Source organism: Penaeus chinensis, chromosome 10, assembly GCF_019202785.1.
Source record: "Penaeus chinensis breed Huanghai No. 1 chromosome 10, ASM1920278v2, whole genome shotgun sequence".
Classification (NCBI taxonomy): Eukaryota; Metazoa; Arthropoda; class Malacostraca; order Decapoda; family Penaeidae; genus Penaeus; species Penaeus chinensis.
Genome location: NC_061828.1, coordinates 1,738,832 through 1,752,322, shown reverse-complemented (window position 1 = coordinate 1,752,322; position 13,491 = coordinate 1,738,832). Strand labels below are relative to the sequence as shown.

At 38.6% G+C, this 13,491-nt stretch overlaps 3 non-coding genes across 3 annotated transcripts; 2 read left to right on the top strand and 1 right to left on the bottom strand.

Moving 5' to 3' along the window:
* Positions 1 to 6,687: 6,687 nt before the first annotated feature.
* LOC125030081 lies at positions 6,688 to 6,880 on the top strand. Its single transcript, XR_007115279.1, has one exon. It is a non-coding gene; the product is annotated as a U2 spliceosomal RNA (small nuclear RNA).
* Positions 6,881 to 8,915: 2,035 nt separating this feature from the next.
* Positions 8,916 to 9,119, bottom strand: LOC125030128. Its single transcript, XR_007115320.1, has one exon. It is a non-coding gene; the product is annotated as a small nucleolar RNA U3 (small nucleolar RNA).
* A 681-nt stretch (positions 9,120 to 9,800) lies between these two features.
* On the top strand, positions 9,801 to 9,918 carry LOC125030161. The gene has a single exon (XR_007115350.1). It is a non-coding gene; the product is annotated as a U5 spliceosomal RNA (small nuclear RNA).
* The last annotated feature ends 3,573 nt before the right edge of the window (positions 9,919 to 13,491 follow it).

The window sequence follows — 13,491 nt, the reverse complement described above, 5'->3', positions numbered from 1 at the left end:
GCATTGAATGTAAATTACCCATTACATATCGTAGAGTGAATGTTTTTTTTTTTTTTTTTGGTTTTTGTGGCATTAATTTTATAATTCTATATGACATACGTATAGCCATGTATGCGCACTCACACACATACACACACATACACACACATATCCATCGAATCCATCCACACATGCATAAATACAGATGGATATACATGTTTGCATAAATGCAATATTGAGATGAATATACATATTTGCATATATGTAATATATGATTTTAATGCTCATTTAGGTATGCACTAGATCTCCATTATATTACGCTAGGCTAATATCATATGGGAAGTATAATCACATTTAGTAAAATGTATTTATGGCAGGTTTAAAGATTTTTTTACCAATAGAAAACGTACAAGTCGTTTTTACGGGTATACTTGCGTAAACATTATGTGGTCGTTTACTTTTATGAAAAAATAAATATGTACACACATTCATGATATATATATATATATACATATATTTACACAGTATGTTTACGCACGTGCGTGTCTATAAGTGCGGCCGTGCATATGTATGCGGACATGTGAGGTGCGCTTATTAGTGTGGGCGTGCGTGGGTATATCTTAATAGAGGTTTTGTGGCAGTTGGTTAAAAAGCTAAAAGTTTTTGCCCACATGTACTTTCTTTAGAGTCCGATGAAGTTGTCCAAAGTTGAAAATCCTAGCAACAGTTTTTTTTTCGAATTTTCATATAGGAAACATTCTCATATGGCAATCAAGATTTAAATAATTTCCAACGTCATGTCGTTTACGCCCTGCTATCTATAAAGAACTTCACTAGCAAGTCCACAGAAACATTTTCTAGGACACACTTTCAATCTTCTTTCAGTACACTCGTGTACGAGACTTTGACCAGCTCGGACCTCTCTCTTTTCAGACGCAGCAGCAATAGACCCAAGCCTTGTGCCACAGGAGCTACCCTGGTGTCCGGGGCCTCTCGTCTCGCTCGGCGCTATTGCTTCTGAGTTTTTTAACGTAATTTACGTAGAGTAAATCTGATTTTTTCAGCATTTTGTGCTTTGCCTGCACCTTCAGTGCATTGATTTTGCAGGTCACACGAGACTACAGTAGGCGTAGTCAGCACCCCACCTCAGACCCGCAGCTCTCTTCTACACCAGGATAGCCCTTACGGGCTTTGACCCCTGGGTAGGGAGGCCCAGTAGTCTGGGGCGTCCTTTGGGCGCACTTTCTCTTTATTCTGAATTCTCTTCCTCTCTTCATGTGACTTCCCTGAGCCTACCGGAGTACCCTTGTGGGCTCCCGTATTCGCTTGGGGGGTGGGCATCGAATTACCGCCCTTCGCACTAGGCAAGTTCGGCGGTAAGGAGGTGTCTTCCACATAACTCGATCCCTCTGTGGTACTGGAGAACGCAACCAGGCTTCCACTGGGGGGGTAGAGGACGGAAACTGCCACACTCTTCTCTTAGCTATTGCTGTTAGGTTGTTCAACGATAGTTAAGGGTTAACTGGTCCCTTCAGGACAACGGGCACGGGCCCAGGGGTCGGACTCGGTCCGATACCCAGCATGTGCGATTCCTCGGCTAACCCTCCTCCTCCTCAAGGAGGGGGGACGACCCATGACTCCTCTAAGACTAATGCGACCTTGAACAACGGAACCCCTACTGCTGACAAACGTGAACGACGATTCTTTTCCATCCCTCCACAGAATGCAAGGTATCTGACTGTCAAATGCGTGAATGAAAATCAATCGCTTTTGAATGTGAGCCCCTTCATCATCAAGAAGGTCCTTGATGGTCAAGTGGACGGCGATTTTGATTTTGTCAAGAAATTGCGAGATGGTAGCCTCCTTGTAAAAGTGCAATTCAACTCCCAGATTAAGGACTTGCTTAAACTGACGCAGATTCATGATTTGAAGGTTAACGTAACTATCCCCATTGGCCCCAATACCTGCAAGGGAGTAATCTTTAGCAGGGATTTGAGGACAATGGAGGAGAGTGAAATTCTGGAAAATATGAAGGACCAAAGCGTAGTGGACGTGAACTGCATGACCAAGAAAGACGGGAATGTGCGAACAAAAACCGGATTGTGCTTTTTGACCTTTGCTTCAAGTAAAATTCCTGAGTATGTCACGGTTGGATATGAACGTGTCCAAGTGCGACCTTACATTCAAAAACCTATGCGCTGTAATAGATGCCAAAAATTTGGACACACCTCATTACGATGCAATGACAAAGATACTAGTAAATTTACTTGTGGTAAATGTGCTGGAGAACATGACACTGCTGTATGTACTGAGAAAACGCTCAAGTGTGCTAACTGTGGAGGTCCCCATCAATCTGGCTCTGCCGAGTGCAGCAGCTTGAAGAAGGAGACTGAAATATTAGCATACATGAGAGGACATGATGTTAGTTACCGTGAAGCCAAGAGGAAAGTTGAAGGTTTGACCAGCAAACCCAATACTTCCTACGCTTCAGCAGCAACTAACAACACTTCCAGTGCAAACGGCATCAGTCAGGAGCTTGCAGCTAAGGATAAAGAAATTGCAGAATTAAAGGAAACGGTCAAGGAATTAATGAGTCAAATCAAAGAATTGAAAGATACAATTCAACAAATTGCTGAATCAACCCAGCAAAAGCAGCAGCATCATAAGGAGGATGATACCAAAACACAGTCTGGATCGCACCTTCTCGTCCAGGCGGCTCCTGCTAGGACTTCGTCTGGTGTTTGGTCTGCTTCTCGAAGCAGATCATCCTCCACCGGGCGTCTCCCTGGCAGCGAGACGCAGGACATGGAGGCTACTGTCTTCAAAAATACCCATGGAAGGCCCCTGGGTAGCGAGGGAGAGGAGGACGAACCTCCCTCCCAGAAAAAGAAAATTAAAACTGGCGGACAAGGCACTTCCAAACCCCATAAAACGTAATCATCGCGTTAACCATTATACAATGGAACTGTCGAAGTATTAGATCTAAAGTAAACGACCTCAGATTATTAGCCTCGTCCTATGCTCCCGATATTATAGTCTTACAAGAAACACACTTAAACAACCTCGTCTGCGACGAGGTCGTATCACTCAGAAACTACCATTTGTGTCGGAAGGATCGTGAGGGTAGGGGTGGAGGCGGAGTCGCCATGTACATCCACCAAAGCCTCCCTTTTACAGAAGTGATTATTGATTCTACTTTGGAGGTTGTCGCATGCAAAGTAAAAATCAATAACACGTATCTGGCTACATGTTCGGTTTATTGTCCCCCTGATAAAGTGGTAATTTATGATGAGCTCTTTGCTCTTCAGGATAGTCTGCCACAAAATAAAGTAATTCTAGGTGATTTTAATGCTCATCATACATTATGGGGTTCCCTGCGGGTGGATGGTAGAGGTGAGCAAGTAGTTAAGCTGATTAACGACTCTGATTTAGTCCTTCTGAACGATGGTAGCCCAACGCGGGTAGACGATAATACCGGGAATTTGAGCTTTATAGACATATCACTGGTCTCATCATCAGTAGCAGCCAAGTGCCTGTGGCACACCATTGACGACTCGTTGGGAAGCGATCATCTTCCTATTTTGATTAAATATTCATGCGACACAGCAAGAACGCCTTCAGCGCCTAAATTTAACATAAAAAGAGCAGACTGGGTCGCCTTCACAAGGAGCGTCAAGCTCGAACTTGTTGGAGAAACCATTGATGATAAAGTAAACAATATTCAGAATTCGATTTTAGAAGCAGCTTTGCTATCCATTCCTAAAACTTCGACAGATAGCGTTAAGCATAGAGTTCCATGGTGGACACCAGATTGCCGCAGGGCGCTGTGCCGACGCAATAAGGCCTACAGGCTTTTCAAAAATAACATCAATAATGAGAACTTTTGCAACTACAAACTAGCAAGAGCTAGGGCTCGTAGAGTAATTAGACAAGCTAAAAGAGACTCCTGGCGTAGCTTTGTCTCTACAATCAATAGTAATACAAAAATATCAGAGGTTTGGTCCACTGTCAAAAAAATTAATAAAAACAAAACATCCTGCAAAATTAAAAACATCATCCACGAGGGAACAAATTTCGATTCACCAAAAGACATTGCTAATGTACTCGCCAGGCAGTTCTCTTATACAAGCAGCTCAGCAAACTACCATCCTGCTTTCCTGCCCACCAAGGAAGCCGCTGAGCTGCAACCTATTCACTTTGCCACAGGAGATGACTTTGATTATAATAAAGACCTAACTATGAATGAGCTTGTCCGAGCCCTAGAAGCCTGTAGAGGAACATCCCCGGGCCCCGATGAGATTCGATATGAGATGATGAAGCATCTTAATCATGATGACATGATTAAGTTGCTAGAAGTGTACAATGAAATTTGGAAAAGCCACACTTTTCCAAACTCATGGCACTTTGCCCACATCATTCCTGTATTGAAAGGAGGGGGTAATCCCAGAACTGCCATCTCCTACCGACCAATTGCGTTGACAAGTTGCTTATGCAAGGTCATGGAAAGAATTGTTAACAGTAGGCTATTGCATTTTTTAAATAGCAGTAATTTACTAGTTGACGAGCAGTGCGGCTTCCGAAAGGGACGCCAAACTCTCGATCAACTAGTAAAGCTGGAAAGTCATATTCAAGAGGCAATTGCCAAAAAAGATTTTTTGATTTCAGTATTTTTAGATATAGAAAAAGCCTACGACATGACATGGCGATATGGCCTACTCAGAAAACTTTATGCTTTCGGATTACGTGGAAACTTGCCTTGTTTTATTCAAAATTTCATATCTGACAGAACGTTCTCTGTCAAACTTTTTGCCGACAATGTCACTTTTTCGGACATTTTTGTCCAGGCAAACGGGGTCCCACAAGGAAGTGTCTTGTCGCCAACATTATTTCTATGTATGATTAATGACATCCTACCAGCTCCCCCTCGAAATCTTAAATACTCACTGTACGCCGATGATTGTGCATTGTGGCATTCCAGCAACAATGCAGAGTTCTCGGCAAATCGTATCCAACTCGCATTGGATATGATTCATAACTGGGGCCTCCAGTGGGGTTTTAAGTTTTCCATTAGAAAGAGTATTGGGGTAATTTTTTCACATAGAAAGATACCAAATATCAGACTAACTTTAGATAACCACCCAATACCCATTCAAAATTCTGCTAGATTTCTTGGTCTACTCTTTGATTGTAGACTTAATTGGAAAGACCACATTGGTCAGTTAAAGAATAAATGTCAAAAAGCACTAAATTTATTAAAGTGCATTGCTGGTAATAAATGGGGAGCTGATAGGAAGTCTTTGCTAATGATATATAAAGCCCTGGTTAGGTCTAAAGTAGATTATGGGTCAATCGTGTATGATTCGGCATCGAAAACAAGTTTGAAAGGATTGGATGCTGTGCAGAATGCCTGTTTACGTGTGTGTCTTGGAGCCCTGAAGTGCACTCGGATCGAGCGTCTTGAGGTGGAGTCAGGAGTACCTCCCCTCCGACTCAGACGCGGCCAATTAGCCCTGACCTATGCCGCTAAGGTGGCTCGATACCCGAGCCATCCCAATGGCAATGGAGGCATTAGGCCCTTTGCCACGAGACTCCACGACCTCGTCGAGAAAGTCGGTATAGATCTCTCTACTATTGATACCCTGGTTCAGTCAAACATAGCGCCATGGGAAACACCCAATTTTTCCATCATGGAAGCTTGGCTTCCATCAGCTAAGGCCATGGCGCCGGAGGGTGAGGTACGCCAGCGGTTTAGAGAGATCCTTATTAAGCATTTATCCTTTTTTCATATATATACCGACGGCTCCAAGACAAATGAGGGTGTGGGTGCGGGTGTATGGTCGACTGAATGTGAACTAAAGTTTAGACTGCCGAATCATACATCGATCTTTCTTGCTGAACTTTTTGCCATTGACAAAGCTATTGATTTTGCTCTATCGACGACCCACGATAGAATAGTCATTTTTTCCGATTCATTAAGTTCACTTAAAGCTATTAAATCCTTAGAAACCACTAAAAATGAATTGCTGGGTAATATCATTCGTAAGTTACACGGTGCCAATAAATCAATCAAGCTAATATGGGTACCAGGCCACTCTGGCATCCATGGCAATGAACAGGCTGACAAATTAGCCGGGTCAACTGACGATTTGGACATTACCATAATTCGTACAGATCTCAGGTGTTTTGTGTCTCTTATAAAAGCAAAAATACATCTCCTGTGGCAAAGTGAGTGGACCAGCCTCCAACTCACACACAAGATCAAGCCAACAATCGAAATGTGGGAGACAGCCCACAGGAAAGAAAGAAGGGAGGAGGTGGTGTTGGCCCGCCTAAGGGTCAATGCTACAAGACTCACCCACCTCACCCCCTATATAGAAAGAACATTCCCTCCACAATGCCCTGACTGCAACACCAGCCTAACCATCAACCATCTTTTTATAGTATGCCGAAAATTCTCACACCAAAGAAAACCACTCCAAAATTATCTAAGAATAAAAAACAAAGAATTTACACTGTCAAATCTATTATTAGACGATGAAAAAATAATAAATAAAGTAATTGCTTTTCTAAGGGAGACAAAACTTTATGACCTTATATAGATTGATAGAATAAATAGGATCCATTGGCTTAATAACCTTGGCCATGTGCCGCTGGTTGATAGCCAAGAAATCCAAAAAAAAAAAAAAAAAAAAAAAAAAATCTTTCAGTATCGCTTCTCGGCCTTTTGGCTAAGATCAAAGTGTAGTATCTGTTCTTATCAGCTTAATATCTGATACGATCCCCATGTGGGATCTACGATATTAAACTGATTTTTGGAAAATGGCGAAGTGCTAGGGGCTTGCTCCACCTTTGCCGCGGATCGACCCGGTATTGCAGTACCTCCGGGATTGGTCCACTCCCTCCGGGGAGGATATCATTCCAATAAACTAAATTAAATTGTTGAAATTTGCAGGACACCAAAGTCCACTCTGTCAACACGAGTCGGTTACGCTTTCCTATAGCGTTGTCGGGAATCGACCAGGTAAACCTGCTCCAATCCCACCGAGAAGGATTTTAATCAAAACCTTGTATAAACTTTTTCGGATAACATTATATGTCGGCTGCGTGATTTCTGTTAAAAATGAACAGAAAAAATGTCACACTGATTTCTAGTGGTTTACTACACCTTTGCTATGGGTCGCTAGTACCGGATTAATCTACTTATAATCAAGATAAGAATTATTCAGTTATATGAACGCAATATCAGATCTATATTATCAATATTACTATCATTTCAAATTAGGTGTCTCTAAATGACAAATATTTTTCTACTCTGTAAAACCTTACCTTCATCATCTACTGTGCATATCAAATGCAAGTTAGAAAGATATAGTGACGCATTTTTACACAGAAATGGAAATACAAGGACTTGAACCTACTAACCCGCATAACACCAGGGGAACCATACTCTACAATAGCTTTCATAGAAATTACATTGATAATTGGTCAAACCTCTCTGAGTAGTGTATCCACTAATTGCTTAATTTATATACATTGTCAATTTTGGACAGTAGCTCCTCTCTCAATAGTTGAGTGACGCTTTAACGCTTTACAGATTTGCTTCCTCGTTGCATAAGTGCATAAGATGAAGTAATGTGGTAATTAACTTTTATACAGAAATAAAAATACACTTCATGGCAGACTCAAGCATACTCTACGCGGATAATCTAGATAATCAAACCATTAGACCACTAAACAGAATTGATTAGCTTCAGCGAGTAAAGCTTAACATTGAACATTTGACAATTTTACGATTATATATAATTTTGCCTGGATTTACAGTCCATTAATATTCTGTACTAAGACAAAATTTCTCGTAATGTTCTACTAATCTATTTACACATTATTATCCTCTACTGTAAGGATGCTTGGTATACATAATCACGATTTCAGATTCATTCATACCTTTACAATATTGCTGCTACCAAGTCACATATTTACATGAAGTAAAACAGGAGGTACAGAACTCAAGAATAGTAAAAGTTATAAAGGGTCATTCCGTCACCTGGAATTCCTGTATAAAATGGAATTCTAGCATTTTTATTTTCCAGGCCCGGAAAATCTTGAAAAAATAAAAAATAAATAAAAAGGAAATCCTCGAAAAGACGTGGACATTTACATTGGCGGACTCATTTTTTTTTTTTTTTTTTTCTATGAAAAGCGTCTGTGTCATGATATAAAATGAAAAGAATCAGTGTTTCATGTTACACCCTAGGTTCCGGTGATTTGATTAGTTTGTTTTCTCACACTTCCTTGGAACATTATATTCACTGTTGCTCTAGTTGTACTCTCTATTTTGATAGTTTAGCGCTTAAAGACAAGTACTAATAGGAATTTGTGGCAGAGTATAGTATACCTCTTGAAAATTTGGTGTCATATTGTGTTCAAAATACATCCTTGAAAAATGGTTCTGGGCCTGGAAAACTCCTCAAAAACTTCAAATAGGGGAAAGGACCTTGTAATAAGACTTAACAGTGGTAGTGGCAGCATTACTGATAATGACATCAAAGTAGACAAAGCACAGTTAGGATATGTATTAATGCTGCTTGTGTGGTAAGTGTAATAGTATCTACATTTTCGAAAAAGTTATTTATTAATGGAAATTTGGTTTAATCATTTGAAGTCACGAAAATAGTTACATTAATTATAAGCAATCAAACTTCACGTTTTATGATATGTAATAGTGCTGCTTGTTAGGTGAGCGTAATAGTATCTACATTTAAGAAAAATAAGTTATCTATTATTGGAAATTTGGTTTAAACATTTGAAATCACGAAAATAGTTATATTAATTATAAGCAGTCAAACTTCACTTTCGTTACAGGTACATTTATTGTTTTTCTCTCCTTATCAGGAGTTTTCAAAAGTTCAAGAATACTTCTTGTGGATTGATATTCAACCACTCAGCCTGTGTCATCCTCCTCTGAACATCGGTAAACCGAGTCAGAACGGTCATCAAATCTCTCAAGCAAAACACTTGAGAGCCGCTTCCCGCCCAGAGGATTACACTAACAGTCCTCATCGTGGTTGAATATATTCCGAGAATCTCGGCGAGAAACCCGGCAATCGCACTATAGAAGTGATCCTATAAAGTATGATCATACTTTTACATACTAAATTCACTCTAACACTACATTTTACTGACGACTTTGTTCTACTACAAAGGATTTTCGTGTCTTCATATGCTGGTATATGTATGGTGTAATATGTGGACGTAGTTTGCCCATTTTAAAGTATTAGCATACTCTACACCTATTTCATCAAAATGTATACAGTAAAATATAGAGGGGAAACTTAATGCATATACTATACAGAGTTTAAAACAACGAGACATTTATACATATTAAATAATGTGGCACAGGGATTGAAATAAACTATATGAACAATAAATGTATATTTTTTTAGAACCTATTCCAATGCACCTCAATGAAATTCAAGTTGCACATTTCTAGGTACTATAAAATAATCTGATACGGTTTATGTATCTTCAAACAATTATCTTGATGGTTAATGGTTAAAAGAACAACATTCCTCTTCATATGCGATGTTTTTATTTCAATTGTTAAATTTAGTTACGTTCAGTTAAATTCAGTTACGTTCAAACTACCTGGCATATATACTTGGTTAACGTAAATATAACTACACACTTGCTTTTGTGCGTACTAATACTTAATAGATAAAATACAATAGTGTTTATTTCAAGATGTGTTTCTTGCCTTTATACTTATCACTCCACGAGTCCTCAGTCTACCGTTGTTGGTCAATTCGCTAAGCATTATTTAATAACTCTGGTTTCCCTTCAAAACGCATAAATCTTTCGCCTTTTACTAAAGATTTCCGTGGAGGGGAACAACTCAATGAGTCTTACTCAATTTTTTCTATAGCCCACTTCGGTGGGTTCAAATTTATCTTATAACAATAAACATACAATAGTCGATTTCAAACTGGTCACGTAGTACGGAGAAAGTCTGGATATTTATTGACCACATGAAATTCCATCCTCTTTCATCCTTTCATCCATTACGTACATAAATATACAGTATATACAATATATATATATACATGTAAACATATGCATAAATATATATACATGTTAACATATGTATATCTATCAACATGCCTATCTGCATATGTACATGACTACGCATATTAACACATACATATGTATACATGCGTATACATGCATATATATCCATATATACAAAACCATATATATATGTATATATGTACATTACCAAACATATACGCAAATCTAAATATATTCACATACATACTCATATGTTTATGCATGTGCACATATCTATATGTATATATATGGATATGAATACAAATAAATGTGTATATAAATAGACAAACACAAACACAAGCACAAATATATTTATATATACATATAAATACATACATATTCATATATATATACACATATCTTTACAGATATGTGTATTATATATATTTATATCAGAATACATAATTAATTCAATATCAGCGGGTTTATTTACTGTCCCCTTTTGATTTTAGTGAGTTTTGTTGCATACAGATGGCTTCACGTGCCCTCATCAGCACGTCCAACTGATCGATCCTGATTTCCCCATTCCTTGAATATGGTGACCTTTTATTTCCATTAATTTGGATACAGCAAAGAAAATGTAAGAATAGGTGACGTGTTTCATACATCCCTTGGCCTAAATAGTCCAAAAATAGTTCAAAATTGAAATTAAGAACCTGTAATTCAGTATATGTTATTCCCACTTTTTTTCTGATCAATAGCTAAGGTCCTGAAAATAAACCCAAGCCCTAAATTAGGGCTTTGTATGAAAGTAGGGAGATTGGAAGGGGATGCATACTAAATGCCACCTCTGGCCAATTAAGATACACTTTTCTCAAAATGTTCTTACAGGGGAATATGCAGCATATGACAAAATTTTGGCCCTTGCTCTATCAGTATATAGCAAAAGGGTCAAAATATCTTGCGTAGTAATGTGATATCTATTAGAATTGGGGCCACAACATACCCACTAAGGATGCAGTACAGAAAACCACTAAGGATAAGTGTCCTAATTGTATATGATGCATGTGTATTGCTCTATGGACTACATACTGGACATTTTATGGGACCTGATAATATTAAACATCTTTCCTTCAGCTTTTATTCTAGTAAAATCAATTCAAAACTATGAGCAACAATGTCATCAAAAATATTAATAAGAAGTCAAGGAAGGCCACCATTCAGAAAATGTCTTGCAAGAAGGTTTTGAAGACATAAAAATGTAACGATTGCTGATGATAATCTTTGTACATTTAAGTTTAAATCTATCAAATATAAAAATATACATCTTCATATTTGAATAAGCTACTAGCAACATTATATATATATATATATATATTTACTGTTATACTGTTTAAGTTTGTGTAAAGAAGTGCAACATCCCTGAAACAATTGTGTGGTACAAACTCTCAGGGTATCATGGAATGAGCTCAAAACCTGGACAAAACACTCTGAAGCAGATGAACATGTTCTTGTGAATTACTACAAAGAAAGGCCAGGATAGGTCTGTGGGAGAAAAGGGTTTATGCACGTGCACATTTGTATGTATGTGTATGTACTTGTATATACATGTATATGTACATGTGTGTAAATGTGTACATGGGTGTCAGTATATACATGTGCTTTTCTGGGTTTGTACTTTGTATGTATGGCATATTTATGTTTATACATGTGTATGTGTGTGTGTGTGTGTGTTCATTGTGTGTGTGTGTGTTCATTGTGTGTGTGTGTTCATTGTGTGTGTTCATTGTGTGTGTGTGTTCATTGTGTATGTGTGTGTTGTGTGTTGTGTGTGTGTGTATTGTGTGTGTGTGTGTGTGTGTATTGTGTGTGTGTGTGTGTGTGTATTGTGTGTGTGTGTGTGTGTGTGTGTGTGTGTGTGTGTGTGTGTGTGTGTTTTATGTGTGTTTTGTGTGTGTGTCTGTATTGTATGTATGTGGTTGTGCATGCATGCTCATGTGTGGCTGTGTGGATGTATTGGTAGGTTTGTATGTGTGCTCAATGTGTGCACGTGTGTTCATTGTGTGCATGTATGTGCGAGTGTATGTGTGTGTGTGTGTGTAAATGTAAGTTGTATGCTTTTGTTTGTACATTTGTTTGTACATGTGTGCATTTGTTTGTACAAGTGTGGGTTCGTGTGTATGCGTATGTATGTCTATGTGTGTGTATGTTTGTGTAAATATGTCCATGGGTGTGTGTGTGTGTGTGTGTGTGTGTGTGTGTGTGTGTGTGTGTGCATATATCCATGTGTGTGTGTGTGTGTACATATGTCCATGTGTGTCTATGGTTGTACATATGCCCATGTGTGTACATCTATTTATATGTGTACATGTGCCTAAGTGTGTGCATGTGTGTATGTACATGTGTGTGTGCATGTACATGCGTGTGCATGTGTTTACACAGTTTATAAGTATGTGTGGCTGTACATGTATGCTTATAGTCTATATGTGTTTGCATGTTACTGTGCATGTATATGTACATGTGTGTGCGTGTGTGTGTGTGTGTGTGTGTCTGTGCACTTGTGCGTGTGCATGTGAGTGTGCGTGTGCGCACGTGTGTGTATGTGTGTGTGTGCATTTGTGCATGTGTGTGTGTGTGTACATTGTGTGTGCATGTGTACATGCACATGTGTGTGTGTGCGCACATGTGTTGGTTATTGTATGTACATGTGTGCATGCAGGTCCATATATGTGTACATGTGTGTATGTGTGTCCATGTGTATGTGTTTATACATGTGTTCAATTATGTATATCTGTGTATATGTTTGTACAAGTGTGTGCATATGTTTGTACAAGTGTGTGCATATGTTTATACAAGTATGTGCATATGTTTGAACAAGTGTGTGCATATGTTTGTACAAGTGTGTACATGTGTTTGTACAAGTGTGTGCATATGTTTGTACAAGCAAGTGCATATGTTTGTACAAGTGTGTGCATTTGTTTGTACAAGTGTGTAATGTGTTTGTACAAGTGTGTACATGTGCTTGTACAAGTGTGAGCATATGTTTGTACAAGTTTGTACATTGTTTGTACAAATGTGTACATATGTTTGTACAAGTGTATGCATATGTTTGTACAAGTGTGTGCATGTGTGGGTTGTGTGCACTTGTGGGTGTGTATGCATGTACATGTGTGTGTATACATGTGTCTATGTGCATTTTAACATGTGTGTTTATACATGTGTGAATACATGTGTCTATGTGCATTTGTACATGTGTGTTTGTACATGTGTTTGTGTCTTTGTACAAGTGAGCATGTACATGTGCATACTTTTGTGCATGCTTATGTGTACATGTGTGTACATGTGTATACATGTGTGTACACATGTATAGATGTGTGTACACATGTATAAATGTGTGTACATGTGAATGCATGTGTACATGTGTACATGTTTAAATGTGTATAAATGGGTGTGTGTAAGTATGTACAT